Source organism: Zeugodacus cucurbitae, chromosome 4 (assembly GCF_028554725.1).
Source record: "Zeugodacus cucurbitae isolate PBARC_wt_2022May chromosome 4, idZeuCucr1.2, whole genome shotgun sequence".
In the NCBI taxonomy this organism is placed as follows: domain Eukaryota; kingdom Metazoa; phylum Arthropoda; class Insecta; order Diptera; family Tephritidae; genus Zeugodacus; species Zeugodacus cucurbitae.
The window spans coordinates 16,264,409-16,284,416 of record NC_071669.1 but is presented as its reverse complement, the minus strand read 5'-3'; positions in this window follow the sequence as shown (position 1 = coordinate 16,284,416).

Genomic DNA, 20,008 nt, shown 5'->3' with positions numbered 1-20,008 from the left:
GATGTGACATTTAAAATTAAAACATTTGATTATGTAGTATTTTTATTATCTATAAGAGGGCGAAGTATAATACATATTATATTTAACAATTTTATCTTAACAGATTTATTATAATACTAGCAGATCCGGCCAACTTCATACCGCCTTAGCGTATTTTGATGCACTACTTTATGTTGTATAGCTGACCTATCTTATGTATGAGTCAATTTGAACTGGAATCTAACTATAACATCCTCCATATAAAAATGAATACCTATAACAAATTGTTTGTATGGGAGATTAGAAAAGTGTGAATTTTAAACATTTTCAGGCAATTTTTCTAAAATTTTCTCTCCGTAAGAACCATTCTCAAACCCCCTGGAATACACACAAAAAAGAATCAGCCAAATCGGTCAAGCCGTTTTCATGCTATGTCGTGACCACGGAAAACGGGTTTCATTTTTATATATATAGATAAAGTAAGCCTCAAATAAGACATAAAGATAACGGAAGACATGGTATACCGAAATGCTCCCAAATACATATACTATTTTTCGATCATATTGAAATCCATAACAAATATCCGAAATCTCTTTAAAAAAAATTGAAGGAAAAAAGAGTTATTGTCAAAAGGGTTAGCAACACTTAACTTACCTTGAACACGATTATCTCAAAAACTAATTGTGCTGTAGCGCAAAAAGTTATTGATCGTTTAGCTGAAATTATTAGAGGCTTCTCTTTATAATAGTATTGGAAGGATGCTTTTAACGTTGAAAGATATCGGGTAAGTATATATACATATATATATTTTTGGTTAAAACTTTGTGTGTACCTCTTTAGCATATGCCCAGTTCAGACTCAGAACCTCGTGAGAGCCAATGAGAAGCTAGGAGAGTTATGGAGAACCGTTGAGAACCAGGGAGAGTGAGAGTCACTGAGATCATTAAGAACCGGGGAAAACTGGGGAGAGCTAATGATAACTAGTAAAAGCCAATGAGAAACATGGAGATCCAATGAGAAGCAGGGAGAACCGGTGAAAGTCAGGGAGAGTCGGTGAAAGCCATTGAGATGGAGGTAGAGTCAAGGACAACTAGTGAGAACCAAGGAGAGCCAGTGAAAATCAGGAACAGTCAGTGAGGACCACTGAGATTCAGGAAGAGCCAGTCAGAACCGGGGAAAACTGGTGAAAGCCAATGAGATGAAATGAGAAGCTGGGAGAAGCGGTGAGAGCCACTGAGAGCCGGTAAGAATCGGTGAAAACCAGGTAGAGCCAGTTAGAACCAGAATGAGCTAGTGAGAGCCTCTGAGAATGAGTGAGAATACGACATCCAAAGAAAACTGGGGATAGCCAGTGGTTGATTAATATAAAAATCGGGATATTTTTAATCAAAAGAGTATGTGTATGTGATTGGCGTTGCAACCGTTTAGCCGGTTATAGCCGAATCGACGATAGTGCGCCACCTGTCTCTCTCCTTCGCAGTTCGGCGCCAGTTGGAGATCCCAAGTGTAACCAGGTCGCTCTCCACCTGGTCCCTCCAACGGAGTGGAGGCCTTCCCCTTCCTCGGCTTCCTCCGGCGGGTACTGCATCGAACACTTTCAGGGCTGGAGTGTTTTCGTCCATTCGGACAACATGACCTAGCCAGCGTAGCCGCTGTCTTTTTATTCGCTGAACTATGTCAATGTCGTCGTATAACTCGTACAGCTCATCGTTCCATCGTCTGCGGTATTCGCCGTTGCCAATGTTCTGAGGACCATAAATCTTGCGCAAAATTTTCCTCTCGAAAACTCCTAGTGTCGTCTCATCTGATGTTGACATCGTCCAAGCTTCTGCACCGTAAAGCAGGACGGGAATGATAAGCGACTTGTAGAGCTTGATTTTGGTTCGTCGAGAGAGGACTTTACTGTTCAATTGCCTACTCAGTCCAAAGTAGCACCTGTTGGCAAGAGTTATTTTGCGCTGGATTTCGAGGCTGACATTGTTCGTGTTGTTGATGCTGGTTCCCAGGTATACGAAATTATCTACGACCTCGAAGTTATGACTGTCAACAGTGACGTGGGAGCCAAGACGCGAATGCGCCGACTGTTTGTTTGATGACAGGAGATATTTCGTCTTGTCCTCATTCACCTCCAGACCCATTCGCTTCGCCTCCTTATCCATGCGGGAAAAAGCAGAACAAACGGCGCGGTTGTTGCTTCCGATGATATCAATATCATCGGCGTACGCCAGGAGCTGTACACTCTTGTAGAAGATTGTACCTTCTCGGTTTAGCTCTGCAGCTCTTATAATTTTTTCCAGCATCAGGTTAAAGAAGTCGCATGATAGTGAGTCACCTTGTCTGAAACCTCGTTTGGTATCGAACGGCTCGGAGAGGTCCTTCCCAATCATGACGGAGCTTTTGGTATTGCTCAACGTCAATTTACACAGCCGTATTAGTTTTGCGGGGATACCAAATTCAGACATCGCGGCGTAAAGGCAACTCCTTTTCGTGCTGTCGAAAGCAGCTTTAAAATCGACAAAAGAGTACTTCCAATATTTTCCGCCGAGTTATTCAAAACTAATTTTGGTAAAAATGAAATTATGTCAGCCATTTTTAACCTCATTTTTTGGTTATCATTATTAAAGACAAGCCATAACCCTTTAACACTATATGTATATGTATCAGCCCTCTTCGCTATAATTCGATTCATTTTGACACGAGCTCGGAAGTCTTTGTCCATCTCCAAAATCATAGAAATTAAGAGGTAATTTCAGTTCAGTTGTGTGTTACACTCATGTTGAAAATTTTTAAATTTTACCTCAAGTAGTAATCATACCCACCTTTAGCCAGAAACTTATTGATTAATAATTCTGAATGTACATTAGAGAGAACCTGTGATTAGTAATGAGGGCACAAGACGAATGAAAATTAAAAAGAAATTAAATTAAAAATTATTTATTTATTAAGCCATTAAGGATTGGTTCTTGTATTGTTTCTATCTAATAATCTAATTTGTTGCTTAAGTCTTTTATATTTAGAGGACTCTGAGTTAAAAAAATATAGAAAAGTAATAATTGGAGGAAAATATTATATATTACAGTTCATTTTATACCATGCATACCATAACTTAATAAAACGTTCATTCCTTTTCCCTGTTATCACCATTACTAGCTTCTGAGTTTGCTTTTTCCATTATCCATACGAAGAAACGTGATGCTCTTCCAAAGTACCTCAGAAAAATTCATAAATGTGCAAACTTTTGTTTTTGTAATTTTCAAAAGAAAAAACAATAGCTTAATTCTAAGTATGCAGTTATGTTCATTAATGCTTTATTTCTGTTTGCCGCACAAAAAATCGACCACAACACATTGCTCATAGCACCGTTAGTATAAGCCCACTATGCAAATCGGGTCGCTTCATAGCAAATAGGTATATGTGCAAAACGATTTATTTGTTTTTTGGCTGTCGCCGTGTCAACATCTTGACTATTGGAATTATAAAAACAACTAACGACGATGTAAGCAATAATTGAAAAATAATTCCATGTATATAAAAACAACAACTAACTTTCATTTGAGCTAAAAATGCCACTTGGAACAGAATTTCATCTGACGAACAGATCAAGATTGAGATTATGACCAAAGATGATTTAAAAATTTATGTAAATACTTCTGAAGTAATGTGGCACAGAAAAACCATACGAAACTTTTTAGAAATCCCGAGCGATACAAAAAACATAAGCATACTGGACCAAGATGTTTGATAAATGAACGTACCGAATGACATATTCGCACGTTGGCAACTCAAGACATGATGAGTTGCTCCAAATTAAAGCTGAATTTGGTCTATAAATGCCAATAGAACGTCTACAACAAATTGTGAAAAGAGAATTAAATCTAAAATATGAATACAAAGTGTTTAAAACGCGCTTATAAGATCGCCATAAAAACGCATACATCCTTTTTCGAAATATACAAATTCTGAGAAGTAAAGTTTCAAAATTTGATGTTTAGTGATGAGAAAACATTAAATTTAGATAGATCATAAGTATTGGAGGGATATACGGCACCCTCGTTATACTTACTATAAGCGCAAACATGGCGGCGGATCTATAATGATTTGGGCTGCTCTTAGCGCCAAAGAAAAGTCTCCCATTTACTTCAAATTAAATAGTGATCTAATTTTTGATTGGTTGAAAATGTCAATTTGGCATTAAAAAACTACCATTTATGGCCTAAAATAAAGATTTTTTTTTGTGGTCATTGTAGAGGAAATAACTTTAATAACCTTTTTCAATTTCTTTGTTTCAGCTACTCTTTCGGCCGGAATCATGTCAGCAGTTGGGAAACTTTTTTTCGACACCTCCGAAGACAACACATTACTACGTTATTTTTTAATATTTTTGTGAGAAAAATCTTAAAATATAGCTCAAAATATACATTATTATGTCCAAAAAACTTCGAAACATTCATTCGAGTACTTTCATTAAAAAAAAAATCCCGAAAATCGCTTAATTTTTGACACTGGTATTGCCCCTTAACTTTAACCATAGGTTAGATTAGGTTAGTCTGTCTGTCCATTTTTATTTTTTCTAACAAATTTTATATCTCTTTCATTTCAATTTTGTAATTATATATTTCTTTGCTTTTACGCATCAAATTAACATTAATTGTTAATGGCTGGATTGTATTCAGTTTCAATCTGAAACAAGTTCGTTGCTTAAGTCTTTTATTTTCAGACAAATCTATGTGAATAGTAGAAAAACATATAAAATATATCTATATGGAAGAAAAATAATATATATTACTATTGATTCTAAGTAACAACAACATATTGCTACTTTATTACCAATTTGAACCATTTTCTTCATTCTTCAAATGAGCAAAAGCTCGCTTGCAATCAACTCGAGTGTTAAGCTAACTAATTTGTTGTTACTATCTAAACACACTTATTTGCACATACAATGCACATTCATGCCACAGAGGCGCACAGCAACTGCTGTTAACAAAAATCAAAACAAATAATTAAAAGCGTAAAAGCAATTGCCGGCCGGCTGCCGCACATCCTTATATTGCACATTTTAATTACAAATTAAAATGCGTGCATGTCAAAGCAACATGCAACAAAGCGCGCCGCACTTAATAAGCCTGCTAAAATGCGTTTGTGCGACGGCTTGTTCTTATATAAGCATAAGTGAGTGTGTGTGAGTGGCAAGTCGACGCAAATGTCCGCATTTAATTTGTGTGTTTAACATGAGTTTTGCATTTGCCTAATCGGCGCACGAACGTTGCACGCATACAGACACCATTCGCACCACGGCTGCTTACCGCAAAATCATGTTGCATTTAAATGAGCGCATATTAAATGCGGGAAGCGCAAAATCGCGAAAAAGGCAAAGCAAAAATGTAGAAATAGAATATATGTATGTGTGTGCGAATTATAAAAGACAGCTATTAGCAGCAGTATGGTTGTGGCGAATGCAGTGGCAGCCGCAAAACAGGAAGTTACCACAAATATGTCGCAACGCAGAACGCATGCGCGCGCCGCTATCCCATTAGTGAACTTAGCGCATTTAAATAAATGCATTACATATTTTTATTTTGATGTGCGTGTGTTTGTTTGTTTGTGTTAAAGTGTTGCTGTATTAGCGCTAAATTGCTGGCAATGAAAAAGTGTTCAACAAGGTTTGTTGTACGTTTGCTGTTACTAACTGCAGGAGAAGTAAATATTAGATAGACATTCATATAGTATATTTACAGTAATTGTATTTTTAGGAGTAGAGAATCTTCTACAAGGAAATTAGAATGACACGGAAGAGAAAAATAAAGAATATTCGTGTAAATTTATTTCTGTACTTTACGCTACATACATACATACGTAATATCCTGAACCTGGAGTATCAGAGGCTCCCCTTTGAGTCCACCATGCAGACAAGATAAAAAGACCTGGTTGGCATCGAAAGCTGAAGTTATAGAGGAGACTGGTCTACTATGCTGGAAAAACTACCCAAATTTGGACCGTTAACATTGCTTTCTTATGATCGTATTATATGCTCAAAGTAAGTCAGTTTCTAACGTAAGGATTAAAGGAATACACTTTATTACGTATAATAAGCAGGAATCGATCCCTGTTCCGACCAACATCTTTTAATTCTGATCATTTTTCATCAGTGATGCATCGACAGACAGTCTATCGAACATACTTCTATACCTAAAGACTGTGTGTTCTTAAATAATTGAAACATCTCCGAAAGCAGAACCCTAAAAGCTTTCTTAAGATACGCTATCTTCTTAACAACATAGAAATGCGAGCGATTCCCGCAGACACTTTGTTGAAAAATAATATGGGGTAACTGGTTCACTCTGATAAAAAGTTAACAGCTAATGGCTGCTTTTTTTCTTCGAATTAGGTTAATGATCGAGATATAAGTACCACATGGAAGTCTTCCTCTTGCCCGGCTACCACCAGCGGGTACTGCATCGAACACTGAAGCGCTTTCGTCAATGTCGTCGAATACCTCATACAGCTCATCGTTCCATCGTCTGCGGTATTCGCCAATGTCCTGAGGACCGTAAATCTTCCGCAAAACCTTTCTCTCGAAAACTCCTAGTGCCGACTTATCGGAATGTAACATCGTCCACGCTTCTGCACCATAAAGAAGGACGCGAATGATGAAGGACTTGTATAGTTTGGTTTTTATTCGTCGAGAGAGGACTTTACTTTTCAATTGCCTACTCAGTCCAATGTAGCACCTGTTGGCAAGATTGATTCTGCGTTGGATTTCTTGGCTAACATTGTTGGTGTTGTTGATACTGGTTCCCAGGTATATGAAATTATCTACGACTTCGAAGTTATGACTGTCAACATTGACGTGGGGCCAAGACGCGAATGCGCTGACTGTTTGTTTGATGGCAGGAGATATTTCTTCTTGTCCTCATTCACCTCAAGACCCATCCGCTTCTATTCCTTATCCAGGTGGGAAAAGCAGAACAAACGGCGCGGTTGTTGTTTCCTATGATATCAATATCAGCGGCGTACGCGAGCAGCTGTACACTCTTGTACCTTCTCTATTTAGCTCTGCAGCCCTATTATTTTTTCCAGCATTAGGTTATGAAGTCACACTATGAAATCTAGTTTGGTATCGAACGGTTCAAAGAGGTCCTTCCCGATCCTGACGGAGCTTTTGGTGTTGCTCAACGTCAGCTTACATAGCCTTATACTACCTACTTTACAGAAGAATTATAGATTCATCATTGAAAATAGTTGACGCTTCCGATAAATAATTTGTGATTTTTGGGTTCTCCACGTATTATATCAATCATAGAAGTCATCGTGAGGATATGTGTAGTCAAATCGCCATCCCAAATCAAATAGCATTGAGCAATGGGGATCAAAAGCCGAAGTAAAAGTCGATAATGTTCAACATACATTGTATAAGTTGGGCAAAATTGGTCCGATAAGATGGTTTTCATAAGATACCAACACGAATCTGCCCAAAATTCTAAGGTAGGGATTAAAGGTGTACACTCTTATAACGTGTAATGTGCAGGATTTGATCCTTTCTTCGACAAATTCCTTCCAGTTTTTATGGTTTTCCAAATAGCAGTGGCCCATTGACAGGCAATGATAGAATACTATTATCTCTAAAATAAGATAAATTTTTAAAAGTTAATTTTGATCCTAATTGGAATATAGATGAACTTTCTAAATAGAAATGAATACTACTTGTTCCAGTAATTCCTACGATATATACTAGAAAGACAGAGAAACAGCCATTAAAACTGAGACTGACTTTTGATCATGTCACCACTGTAATATGTGATATGCCATTCTCTTTCTTTATTTGCTATCTTCTTCCAAGTGATGTAAACGAGACCAATAGACACTTCGTTGAAAAGGAATATGAGTTAACTGGTTCACTATGACCAATGATAGCTATTCTACCTTTGAGTTTTTCTGCGGTCATCTTCTTGAAAGAGGCTTGTTTCCAAAGATTTTTTTCTTAATTTCTTTCAATTAAATTTTTTGATTTTCCGTTTATTTTGAATATCATTTTTTCTAGATTTAAGAATGTCAGAAAACATATGTATGAGAGTGATATAAGATCATGTTAAGCACTCCGACCTGGTCTTCTCTAAAATGTTACTAATCATCCATTTGACAACTTTAATATTGCAAGACTAACTGTATAGAAGCCTATAATATTTTCATTTAACAGGAATAAGTGCACCACAAAATCAACACGACTTCTTCTTCTTCTGGAGTATATCCAGCAGTTTCTTCCGACCAGCAGCTTCATCCTTCAACAACGCTCGTATTCAGTGTTATTATTATTCCTATTATTGCAGCTGAGAGTGTTATTACTGCAACTGCAGTCACTCGAGTGCAGGCCACTTGCTACCGTTAGTACGCTGTGGAATGCGTAGCCAAGCTAGTGCCAGTTCGTCAAATTATGCTGGTGCTGTTGTTCTATGTCCAGTCCACTTTGACCATACTATTACTGCTAAGTAAGCTCTGTCAATATTTATATTTTCCTATGTGTAGGTGAGTATGTATACATTGCCTCAAGAAAGTGTGTCATTTGTGTGAACCGTCGTATTTGCTTGCCATTTTCTAACTGTAATTACATTTTGATGCAAATTCTAGGTAAATAACAACAAATGCTGGCAACCGCTGACCGCGCTGTGATCATTGATTGAGCGAAATAGCGTGAAATGCGGGTGCCACCGCCACTTGACGCTCGACGCAGTGACACTGACACTGCGACTGCGATTGCCACTGCAACTTTGAATGGACACTTTGTTTCATAATTGGGGTCAATGATTTGCTTGGACGCTAAGTGTTAAGTCGTTATTGCAACGGAAAATATGCACGACGGAATGATGAGGGTCAGCAAGTGGAGCGTGGAGACTTGGTTGGAGTGAAAGAAGTTCCGGAATGTTAAGAATATTTTTGTATTTGGAAATGTATTAGAGTTGCTAAATTATAAAGAAAATGCGGACGAAGCAATTAGTGCTGACATAAGCGCACATCCAATGGAACCACGTCAATTAGCCACATATCACACAATTTTTGGAAAACTTTTTCAAGAAGCTTCGAAAGCTTTCACAGTTTAATTAAAAAGCTATCCAAATGAATTCTTAGAAAAAGCTTTGTAAAAGCTTTCTCAGTTTTGAGAAAAAGCTTTGACAGTTTTTAGAAAAAGCTTTCACTGTTTCTAGAAAAAGCTCTCCAAAAGCTTTCGATTATATAATTTTATCATCCATAAAAAATGCGAAATTCAGCATCTTTACTTCTTCTTTTTCCACACTCTTTATGCCACACAGCCAAGTGAAACCAGATTATTTCGTTTCCCACGCTAAAATAGGTTTCTTCAACCACACCAACCGATTTTTTATGCATTTTACTACCATTTCCGCCCATTCCACGGCAATATCCAGCCCATTTTAATAAATACACATTTTAATCAAAATTTAATTTAAATGCGATAAATTAATTTCGAGCCATTTACACCTACCACGCAACGGATAGCAGCGGTGGCAAGAACGAAAACAAATGTGTGACTACACAAAAGCCACAAAAGAAGATTGCTATACTCTCATTGCAAGCAGAAAAAAGCGAAAATGCGGCATGACCATGCCACTGAAACAACATGTTGCAAGTAGTGCAATAGTGTAGCACAAATAGAATGGGGCGTTACCAATAAGCGCACCATGTCATTAGCCACACCTATGTGTAAAATGTAAGTGAATACTAGAGTGTGAGAAATAGTGCTAGATAAAGCAACAAGAACAACAAGAAAAACTTTTTTCTCGCAAAGTAAGAGTCGAGCAATCGCACTGCCCACTCGACCAACCAATGCAACTCAATAATATCAATATTTATTCAAACGATAACACCTACTGATTTACGTGCGGCCGGCGGTGGAATAATAGCAAAATTGAAAAAAATATATAAAAAGCGTGTGGCATGTTGCAAGCGTAGTAGCACTCTAGCAAACTCCTGGCATGTTGCAGCCAGAGCGCAGAGCTGTAATCAAGAAATACTTAACAGCTATAAAGAAAAAAAAAGTTGTTACAACAAAATGAAGCAACAACAACAAGCATAACTTACCACTATCGCGCTTGCAACATGCTGCCGATATCAATAACAACGCAGATACCCGGCGATTACAACAACCAAGCACTAAGGCTACAATTACCAATAAGTTTTTCTATTAAGAGCTCAACGCTAGTTTATTTTATATTCATTGATTTTACAACGATTTTTCTTGCGCGATACGCTTGCGGTTGCCTGCCGGCGAACGCATTGTGCCACCAAATTGTAGCCATGCTACCCGGAGTCGGGTACACATTAGTGTTGCCTATTAACAGGGCGGTAGTTGATAGCAGAAATTGCAAAAAACAGCAAAACAACAACAAAAAATATCGTTCTTGTGGCAACATAGCAATTTTCGTGTTAACGCCTCCAACGCGATGTGATATTGTTGCGGCTTTGCTGGTTGTTGCAGCTCGTTGCATGAGTAAGACATTCTGTGTCTTGCTGTCGTATTCTGTGGCGCTTTACCTTCTTGTTCACTCCACACATACACACTTTCCCCACTTGTGGTAAATGTAGAGTGGCGCTACTTGCAACATGGCATGTTCGTTCTTGCGGCAACACATTTATTATAATTTGAATTAGTGTTAATGCGCGAAAACTATAACAACTTGTGCAGAGTGTATATTAGCATTAACTAGGAATACATTTTAAAATTTATTGGTTAAAACTGGAAATTACTAATTAAAATTTTATATTAAACTGAAGCTCAAGTTGAAAAGTATTTTTCTTCTATCGGTCGGATAACAGCGAGATACAGTCAACTAATTGTAGGAAAAGCTCCGGAAATTTTCGATATGTACACCTTTTGAAAGCTTGTGAAAACTTATACGAAAGCTTTTCAAAAGCTTTTGAAAGCTCATATGAAAGTTTAATTTAAAATCTCTATAACGGCCATTGGAAAACAATATGGCTTGACCGCACGCGAAATAATGTAAAATTATTAAACTTTTTTCAAAAGCTTATATGAAAGCTTACTCCTTAAAAAAGCTTTTTAAAAGGTTTCGAAAGCTCATATGAAAATTTACTTCAAAACAGGCAGTGACATTATGGAGAATTAATGTATAATTAGTAAGTTTGTCAGAGCTTTCGAAAGTTTATATGAAAGTTAAGTTTGGAATTTTTTTAATTGGCCATTTATGTACATTCTATCTTAACGAAACCAGAAGAATATGAAATCTGTAAGATTTTTAAAAGGTTTCGATAGCTTATATGAAAATTTAATTCAAAATATTTCTAACGGCCATTTGAAAATAATATGGCTTGACCGCACGCGAAATAATGTACAATTGTTAAGCTTTTTTAGAGCTTTCATAAATTTTTATGAAAGTTTACTTTGCAATTTTTGAAGTGGACATTTAAAAACATTTTATTTTACTATTGAATTGCAAAAGAAGCTTTTTAAAAAGCTTTCAAAAGCTTAAATATCGACTAAGAAGAAATTTTTAATTTGGTAGCTTTTTAAAATATTTCGAAGGAAATATTCGAGTTTAATTCTCCGAATAAAAACAATTGTAGAATTTTAAGGTTTTTAAAAGCTTTCAAAAGCTCTTTTATCGGTGAACTTAACATATTTGCAAAGGCCATTGTCTACATTTTCGTGGAAGAAGGAAGAACTCAGAAATCATCATATTTTTAACAGCTTTCGAAAGCTCATTTGAGAATTTTTTTAACGAACGCTGGAATACAGTTTTGAATCTTGGAAAAAGCGAGAAGTATAGAATTATCTGACATTGAAAAAAGCTTTCGAAAGCTTACTAAAAGCAGCGGTGTTAGAACTTCCAATGAAATATCATGTGAGCATATTTCTCATTCTCTTTTAGTAAGTTCCAATGTATCAAGTAGCATGTTACAAATATCCATGCCACAAATATGATGCATAGCAGAGCACAACACCGCAGTATACCCTTGTATTCATATATTATTGCAGCAATCATAAGGAAGTACTACATTATTTGTTAACCCTTGTTGTTGTTGCTTTTTATGGTGTTGATTTTGTGTTGCTGTAAAAAGTAGAAAAGTGTTGGCAACAAATCATATATATCAATTGCTGATTGCTCGTGAGAACGAAAATCTTGTAGATCTATGTTGCACCAAAGTGCAGTTGTTGTTGTAGGCATAACAAAATTATTGCACCCGATTGTGATTGTTTGCTTTTGCGGATTTCACTGCCAATGCTGTCTTATGTATTTTTGTTGTTGTTGCAAATATAGTACCAACAATTTTTCCACTCCGCTATGCTTATTTTGCCACATTTACCTCATGTTGCATGCACCGTTTCTGCCACTGCCACTTACTACCAACGCTACCACACAATACCAACGAGTATGTGGCATGTTGTTGCTACTGCACGGCTTGTTGTCTGATTATTTATTGAGTTGTTATTAGCGCAAACTACTGTCGATTCTATTACCTTTAGAGCGAGTGGTAGGTGCATACATACTTGCAACATTGCCACGCTGCCACAACTGCAGCACTTCAAACTGTGTAGCACAACAATAGCTTGTAGCCAGACTGCGCTGCATCATTATACTCGCATTCAGACATATTTGTTGCAAGTCTACCGTTTGGTAATGCGTCATCTTATTGCCGCCGGTATAATGCCGCAAGTAGCATTTTGTTGTAGTGATTGCTACTGCTGCAATTTGAACGCATCGAGTGAAGGACTCCACCAACATATATGAGTTGGTGTATGTGTTTGAACGCGTTAAATTGCAACGCCTGCCAACAGCAGTACACGTTTGTGCTGTTCTGCAACTGTTGCAAGTAGCTAGCGTTTAAAAGACCTTGTGGCAGTTGCATATATGCAGATACGTTCGCTTGTATGTAATCACAGGAAATGCTGCGCGCACAATTGCTCACTAATAAACCGATCGCGCCGAAGAGAGTTTGCTAATAAACAGTCAGCGGAAAGTCCAATCGTTCGTTGTTGCAAGGTTATTGTTGTTGCATTAAGTTTATGACCAGTTGTTGGCGGCAATAAAACTTGATAAACTAACATGTTGTTTTCCCACGATGTTGTTGTAAGAAAGGTGCTATGAGTTCTGAATAAATTTGAGAACTTTAAAAACTCACACATCTTGATTGGACGCTTTGTTCCAATGTATGGTATTTGTTGCCTCAAGATTTATAATACATGGTTCTGGGGCTGTATCAATAGTGTATAAGTCATTTTGAGGCAAATTACTGACAGCTGTCCACTGTCATGTGTCTGTCAAGAGTTGTCAACTATCATCTGTCATCTTCTAAAAGTTAATGTTCAGGTTTTATGTTTTCAGACAATTATTGAATTATAAAGAAATTGAGGTAATAATAAGTCTAGAAGTCAGTCAACTGTCAACTCTCAGTTGTCAACTGTCATGAAATCATCAAAACTTTATATTTAATTTATTTATAACCTATATTTAAACATTTTAGGGTAAAATAAAATATATATTTTTACTGTCAACTGTCATTAGTCAGTGAGAGGTTTTGAAGTTGTCACAAAACAAGTTGACAAAAGGAGAATGCAAATTCAAATTTAAGAAACCTCGACACCAAGTTAATTTAAGTTCTTCCTAACCCATATTTATACGTTATTTAAAAATGAAAAGTCACGTGTCAGCTATCATATCAAAATTCTTCGTTATCAATTGTCAGCTGTCACTCTTCATTTGATTAGGATCTAAGATATGATGATTTGTGTGAATGGTAACTGACAATTTCTTAGTTCCTATATAGTTAATTACACGATATTTTAAGCTAAACTCTGTGTAACTATGAAAATCTTTATTTCAGAGCTGACATCTGTCATATTTCAGTCGTCATCTACCGTCTACCAGTTATTAAATTTTTAGATTTCAAATTTTATTAAATTAATTAGCGTAATGTCAGTCCTCAACTAATAACTATTCAGCAAATTGAGAATCTTTGCTATATTTGGAGATACGTCATTCCGAAGTCTGAGTGAATTAATTGGAGTGGTCGCGTTTCTAATATGATTAACTACTTTTATATTATTAAAAGACCAATATTTTTAAGAATCTATTTATGAGTCATAGAGATAGGAAGGTCCTACTTGCTCCATTTCATAGTCGACAGTTCCCATCTAAACTAAAAAAATCTACTATTGACAAAAATGAATAAATTCTTGATTAAATACAATAAGGTAACGTTGACCAGCTTCCATATTTGCCAGACATAGCTCCGTGTGACCTTTTCATATTACCAAAAATATAGAGAACATTAAAGGTTCCTAGCTTTACAAGCATAGGAGAAATCGCTGAAAGTCGCTGAGTCAAAGTCTATCCCAACAAGTAAGGAAGGGCTAAGTTCGGGTGTAACCGAACATTTTATACTCTCGCAATTTATTTATTTAACTATATTAATATTATATAATACATAATTTGACCAACATATTCATCATATATATTGTATAAAGTCCATTGAAAGTTGGAAACCCTAATATTAGGTTAGAAGCACCGAGGTCCTCGTGTTCGATATATGGAGCCTTAAAAACCTATGGTCCGATTTCGGGGTTTTTAGAATGGGGCTGTCACACTATAAACATAGTATTTGTGCAAAGTTATACACCGATATCTTCACTGGTGCTTACTTTATATATTGTAAAGTAAACGATTCAGATCGTCTTCAAAGTTCTGGTATATAGGAAGTAGGCGTGGTTGTGAAGCGATTTGGCCTATTTTCACAACATATCATTGGGATGTAAGGAAACAACTACAAACCAAGTTTCATTGAAATCGGTGAAGTAGTTCCTGAGATATGGTTTTTGACCCATAAGTTGGCGACCCCACGCCCATTTTCCAGTTTGTAAAAAAATCTCAGTGCAGCTTCCATCTGCCATTTCTTATGTGAAATTTAGTGTTTCTGACGTTTTTCGTTAGTGAGTTAACCCACTTTTAGTAATTTTCAACCTAACCTATGAATGGGAGGCGGGCGTGGTTATTATCCGATTTCTTTAATTTTTGGACTGTATTAAGAAGTGGCTAAAAAAACGACTGCAGAAAGCTTAGTTTATATAGCTCTATTGGTTCGCGATATATGTACAAAAAACCTATTTGTGGGCGGGGCCACGCCCACCTCCCCAAATATGCCCCTTCATAGTGCGGCCCTTCATACCAAATTTTATTTCCAAAGCTTTATTTATGGCTTAGTTATGGCACGTTATGTGTATTCGGTTTTCGCCATTTTGTGGGCTTGGCAGTGGTCCGTTTTTGCTCATTTTCGAAAGCAACCTTCCTATGGTGCCAAGAAATAATTGTGTTAAGTTTCATGAAATGAAATTATAGATATCACAGACCACATTACAAAACCCGGTATACTTAAAAATACTGCAGTACAAGGGAGCTATGCCAATGTTGTAAAAGGCAACACGGTACAAATGCAACTACCGCAAAATCCACCAACAGGAGGTATTGAAACCATGATTATAAATCTTACGCAATGTATGACACAATTTATGTCTACTATGCAAAATATGATCCAAGATTTAATAAAATCACAAAACCAAATGCTGCAAACTTTATTAAGTAAAAAATGAGCGTACTAAATATCTGTATATGGAATGCTAACGGTGTTAACCAACATAAATTAGAGATTATTAAATTTCTGTCTGAAAAAAATATAGATGTAATGCTAATATCAGAGACTCATCTGACAAACAAAAACAATTTTAAAATACCGGGATTTAGACTGTATGTTACAAATCACCCGGATGGAAAAGCACACGGTGGAACGGCAGTGTTGGTTAGAAATAGGTTAAACCACTATGCTCGGGAATCTCATGCTACAGCCCACTTACAAGCTACAACAATATCCTTAAAAAATCGGAATTGTGATATAAATCTAACGGCTATATACTGCCCACCTCGTTTTAAAATTACAGATAGAGAATTTAAAGACTTTTTTGGTACGCTAGGTCATAGATTTCTAGCAGGTGGAGATTATAATGCAAAACACATGTACTGGGGTTCACGTCTTATTAATCCGAAAGGACGCCAGCTGTACAACACTATTATGAATAAGTATAATAATCTTGATATAATATCTCCTGGCAAGCCAACATACTGGCCCAGTGATCGTAACAAAATACCAGATCTAATTGATTTCGCTGTAATCAAAAATATAGATAGATCGCTTATGACAGCTGATACATGTACTGATCTATCTTCTGATCATTCGCCTGTACTAATAAAGTTATGTGAACAACCCATATTTGTTGAAACGAAAGTGGGCCTAACATCTCATAAAACGAACTGGCTAAAATACAAAAAATACGTAAGTAGCCACATTAATATTGATCTAAAAATAAACACAGAATGTGACATTGACGAAGGCATAAGAGAACTCAATGATATAATAACTAATGCAGCAGTCTCAGCAACACCAAATAAGAATTATAAGCCTCTTGGTCGCCGAAAAATCACTAATAGCGAAATTGAAAAGCTTGTAAATGAAAAAAGGCGAGCTAGATGTGAATGGCAAATAAATCGGTCCCCTTCTACTCAGCTCCAACTGAAATCTGCTGTGCGTAAACTAAAAAAAGCACTTACAAGCGAGGAAGAATATAACACTCAAAATTATATAAAGAAACTGTGTCCAAATTCAAGTAAACGAAACTCCCTTTGGAAAGCCCAAAAGTCTACGAAGCCTCCAGTCGACTCCAACATGCCTTTAAGAGGCTTGGGTGGAAAATGGGAACGAAGTGACGAAGATAAGGCAAATTGTTTTGCAAATCACCTAGAAAAGGTATTTCAATCAAATTGCCCAAAGAACAATTTTAAGTTGCCAATCATCCACAATACCGCAAACGAGTCGCTTGGGTCTATTAAGACTTCAACTACTGAAATTGTTAGTATCATAAAAGAGCTTAACCCAAAAAAATCGTCAGGCCACGATAATATTACTCCAAAAATGCTAACTGAGTTACCAAATATTGCTTTAACAGTGCTCTCCTTGCTCTTTAATGCAATTTTTAATTTCGGATACTATCCTATTTCATGGAAAAAGTCGCAGATAATCATGATAGATAAACCGGGGAAAGACCTGACACAGCCGTCTTCATACAGACCAATCAGTCTCCTACCCTGTCTTTCTAAAATATTTGAAAAAGTGTTACTATCAAAGATGTCTCCTTTCCTTCATGAAAATAATGTTATACCAACGCACCAATTCGGTTTTCGTGCAAAACATGGCACTGTAGAGCAAGTAAATAGAATTACTAACGAAATTAGGACGGCATTCGAACATAGAGAGTACTGTTCTGCTATATTTCTAGATGTGGCTCAGGCGTTTGATAAAGTGTGGCATGAAGGACTTTTGTATAAGATTAAAAAAAGTTTACCTTTCCAATTGCGTAAAACCTTGGAGTCCTATTTAAAAAATAGAAAATTTGCTGTAAAAGTAGGTGATTTTATATCTGATGAACGTTCAATAAGAGCTGGAGTACCACAGGGCAGTGTTTTAGGCCCAACTCTTTACATCATATATACAGCTGATGTTCCAACTGCTAATAATGTTTTGACATCAACTTTTGCGGATGACACAGCTTTAGTGAGTCGTAACAAATGTCCCATTATAGCATCAAGAATATTAGCAAAGCACTTAAGTTCTGTCGAAGAATGGCTAGCAAACTGGCGTATAAATGTGAATGAACAAAAGTGCAAGCACGTTACATTTTCCCTAAGACCAAAAACGTGCCCGGCAGTAAAAATGAACAATATTCTAGTGCCTCAAGCGAATGAAGTTACCTATCTTGGTATTCACCTAGATAGAAGGCTTACGTGGAGAAAACATATATCTAGTAAAATAACGTGCATGAAGATAAGAGCTGCAAATTTAAATTGGCTTTTAAATAAAAACTCTAAACTTAGCTTAGACAACAAAGTGCTTTTATACAATGCGGTCATAAAGCCAATTTGGATGTATGGCATTCAACTGTGGGGTACGACCTGTGCAACTTCTTCTTCTTAACTGGCGTAGAAACCGCTTACGCGGTTATAGCCGAGTCCACAACAGTGCGCCACGCATCTCTCCTTTTGGCGGTTTGGCGCCAATTGGTAATACCAAGTGAAGACAGGTCCTTCTCCACCTGGTCCTTCCACCGGAGTGGAGGTCTCCCTCTTCCTCGGCTTCCACCAGCGGGTACTGCATCGAAAACTTTCAGAGCTGGGGCACTTTCATCCATTCGAACAACATGACCCAGCCAGCGTAGCCGCTGTCTTTTTATTCGCTGGACTATGTCTATGTCGTCGAACAACACATACAGCTCATCATTCCATCTTCTGCGGTATTCGCCGTTGCCAATGTTTAAGGGACCGTAAATCTTCCGCAAAACCTTTCTCTCGAAAACTCCTAGTGCCGTCTCATCGGATGTTGACATCGTCCACGCTTCTGCACCATAAAGTAGGACGGGAATGATGAGGGACTTGTAGAGTTTAGTTTTTGTTCGTCGAGAGAGGACTTTACTTTTCAATTGCCTACTCAGTCCATAGTAGCACCTGTTGGCAAGAGTGATTCTGCGTTGGATTTCAAGGCTGACATTATTATCGGTGTTAATGTTGGTTCCTAGGTATACGAAATTATCTACAACTTCAAAGTTATGACTGTCAACAGTGACGTGGGAGCCAAGACGCGAATGCGCTGACTGTTTGTTTGACGACAGGAGATATTTCGTCTTGTCCTCGTTCACCACCAGACCCATTCGCTTCGCTTCCTTATCCAGGCGGGAAAAAGCAGAACTAACGGCGCGGGTGTTGTTTCCGATGATATCAATATCATCGGCGTACGCCAGGAGCTGTACACTCTTGTAGAAGATTGTACCTTCTCTATTTAGCTCTGCAGCTCTTATAATTTTCTCCAGCATCAAGTTAAAGAAGTCGCACGATAGCGAGTCACCTTGTCTGAAACCTCGTTTGGTATCGAACGGCTCGGAGAGGTCCTTCCCGATCCTGACGGAGCAACTAATATTGATATAATACAAAGGTTCCAATCGAAGTTGCTTAGATCAATCACGTGCTCACCATGGTACATGCGCAATGAAAATATCCATAAAGATCTTGGTATCCCTATGGTAAAGAAAGAAGTAGAGGACAGCAGATTGAAATATTTATCTAAACTCCGTGATCACCCAAACCCATTGGCTAATGCTTTAGTACATTCCTGCGATCAAACACGCCTAAAAAGAAGGGATATGCCTGCGTACTAAAGATTCAATAAATAAGGAAATATTGAAAAAAAAAAAAAAGTTTCATCAAGATATCTTGATTTTTACTCAAGTTACAGCTTGCACAGGCGGACGGACGGACGGACAGACAGACATTCGGATTTGAACTCCACTCTCCACCCTGATCACTTTGGTATATATAACCCTATATCCAACTCGTTTAGTTTTGGGTGTTGCAAACAACCGTTATGTGAACAAAACTATAATACTCTCTAGCAACTTTGTTGCGAGAGTATAAAAATCGAGTTTGAGAAGTGTTTCGAGAAGTAGTGCATAGTATCGAATGGGGACTTTTTTAAAGGCGACAATATTAATCTAGACGAATAGATAATTTTTTTTCCAAGCCGAAAATTCCTGTTATTTTTCGAACAGACCGAGTTCGAACAGTATCTTGTGTCCTCTATTTGACGTCCACAATAAAATAACAGTGATCTCTTCCTCCGATCTGTCGACAAAACTATTTCAAAGCGAATAATTTCACCACCACCAAATATACCAGGGAAATATGCTAGTTTGCGTACATCACTCACTTTAGTCAGCTGAAAGGCGTGCTTGGAATGGTATGCGATCTTTTTTCCACCGCACAAAAATGCAGAGATACCACCAAGTCACACGCGATTGGCAACGTAGCCCATTCAAATGTCACAAATTGTTTGGCAAATCTCTCCAAAAAGCGACATGAAATAATTTCGACAGTTTAATTTGCCATCAATGTTTTGTTGTTTGTGG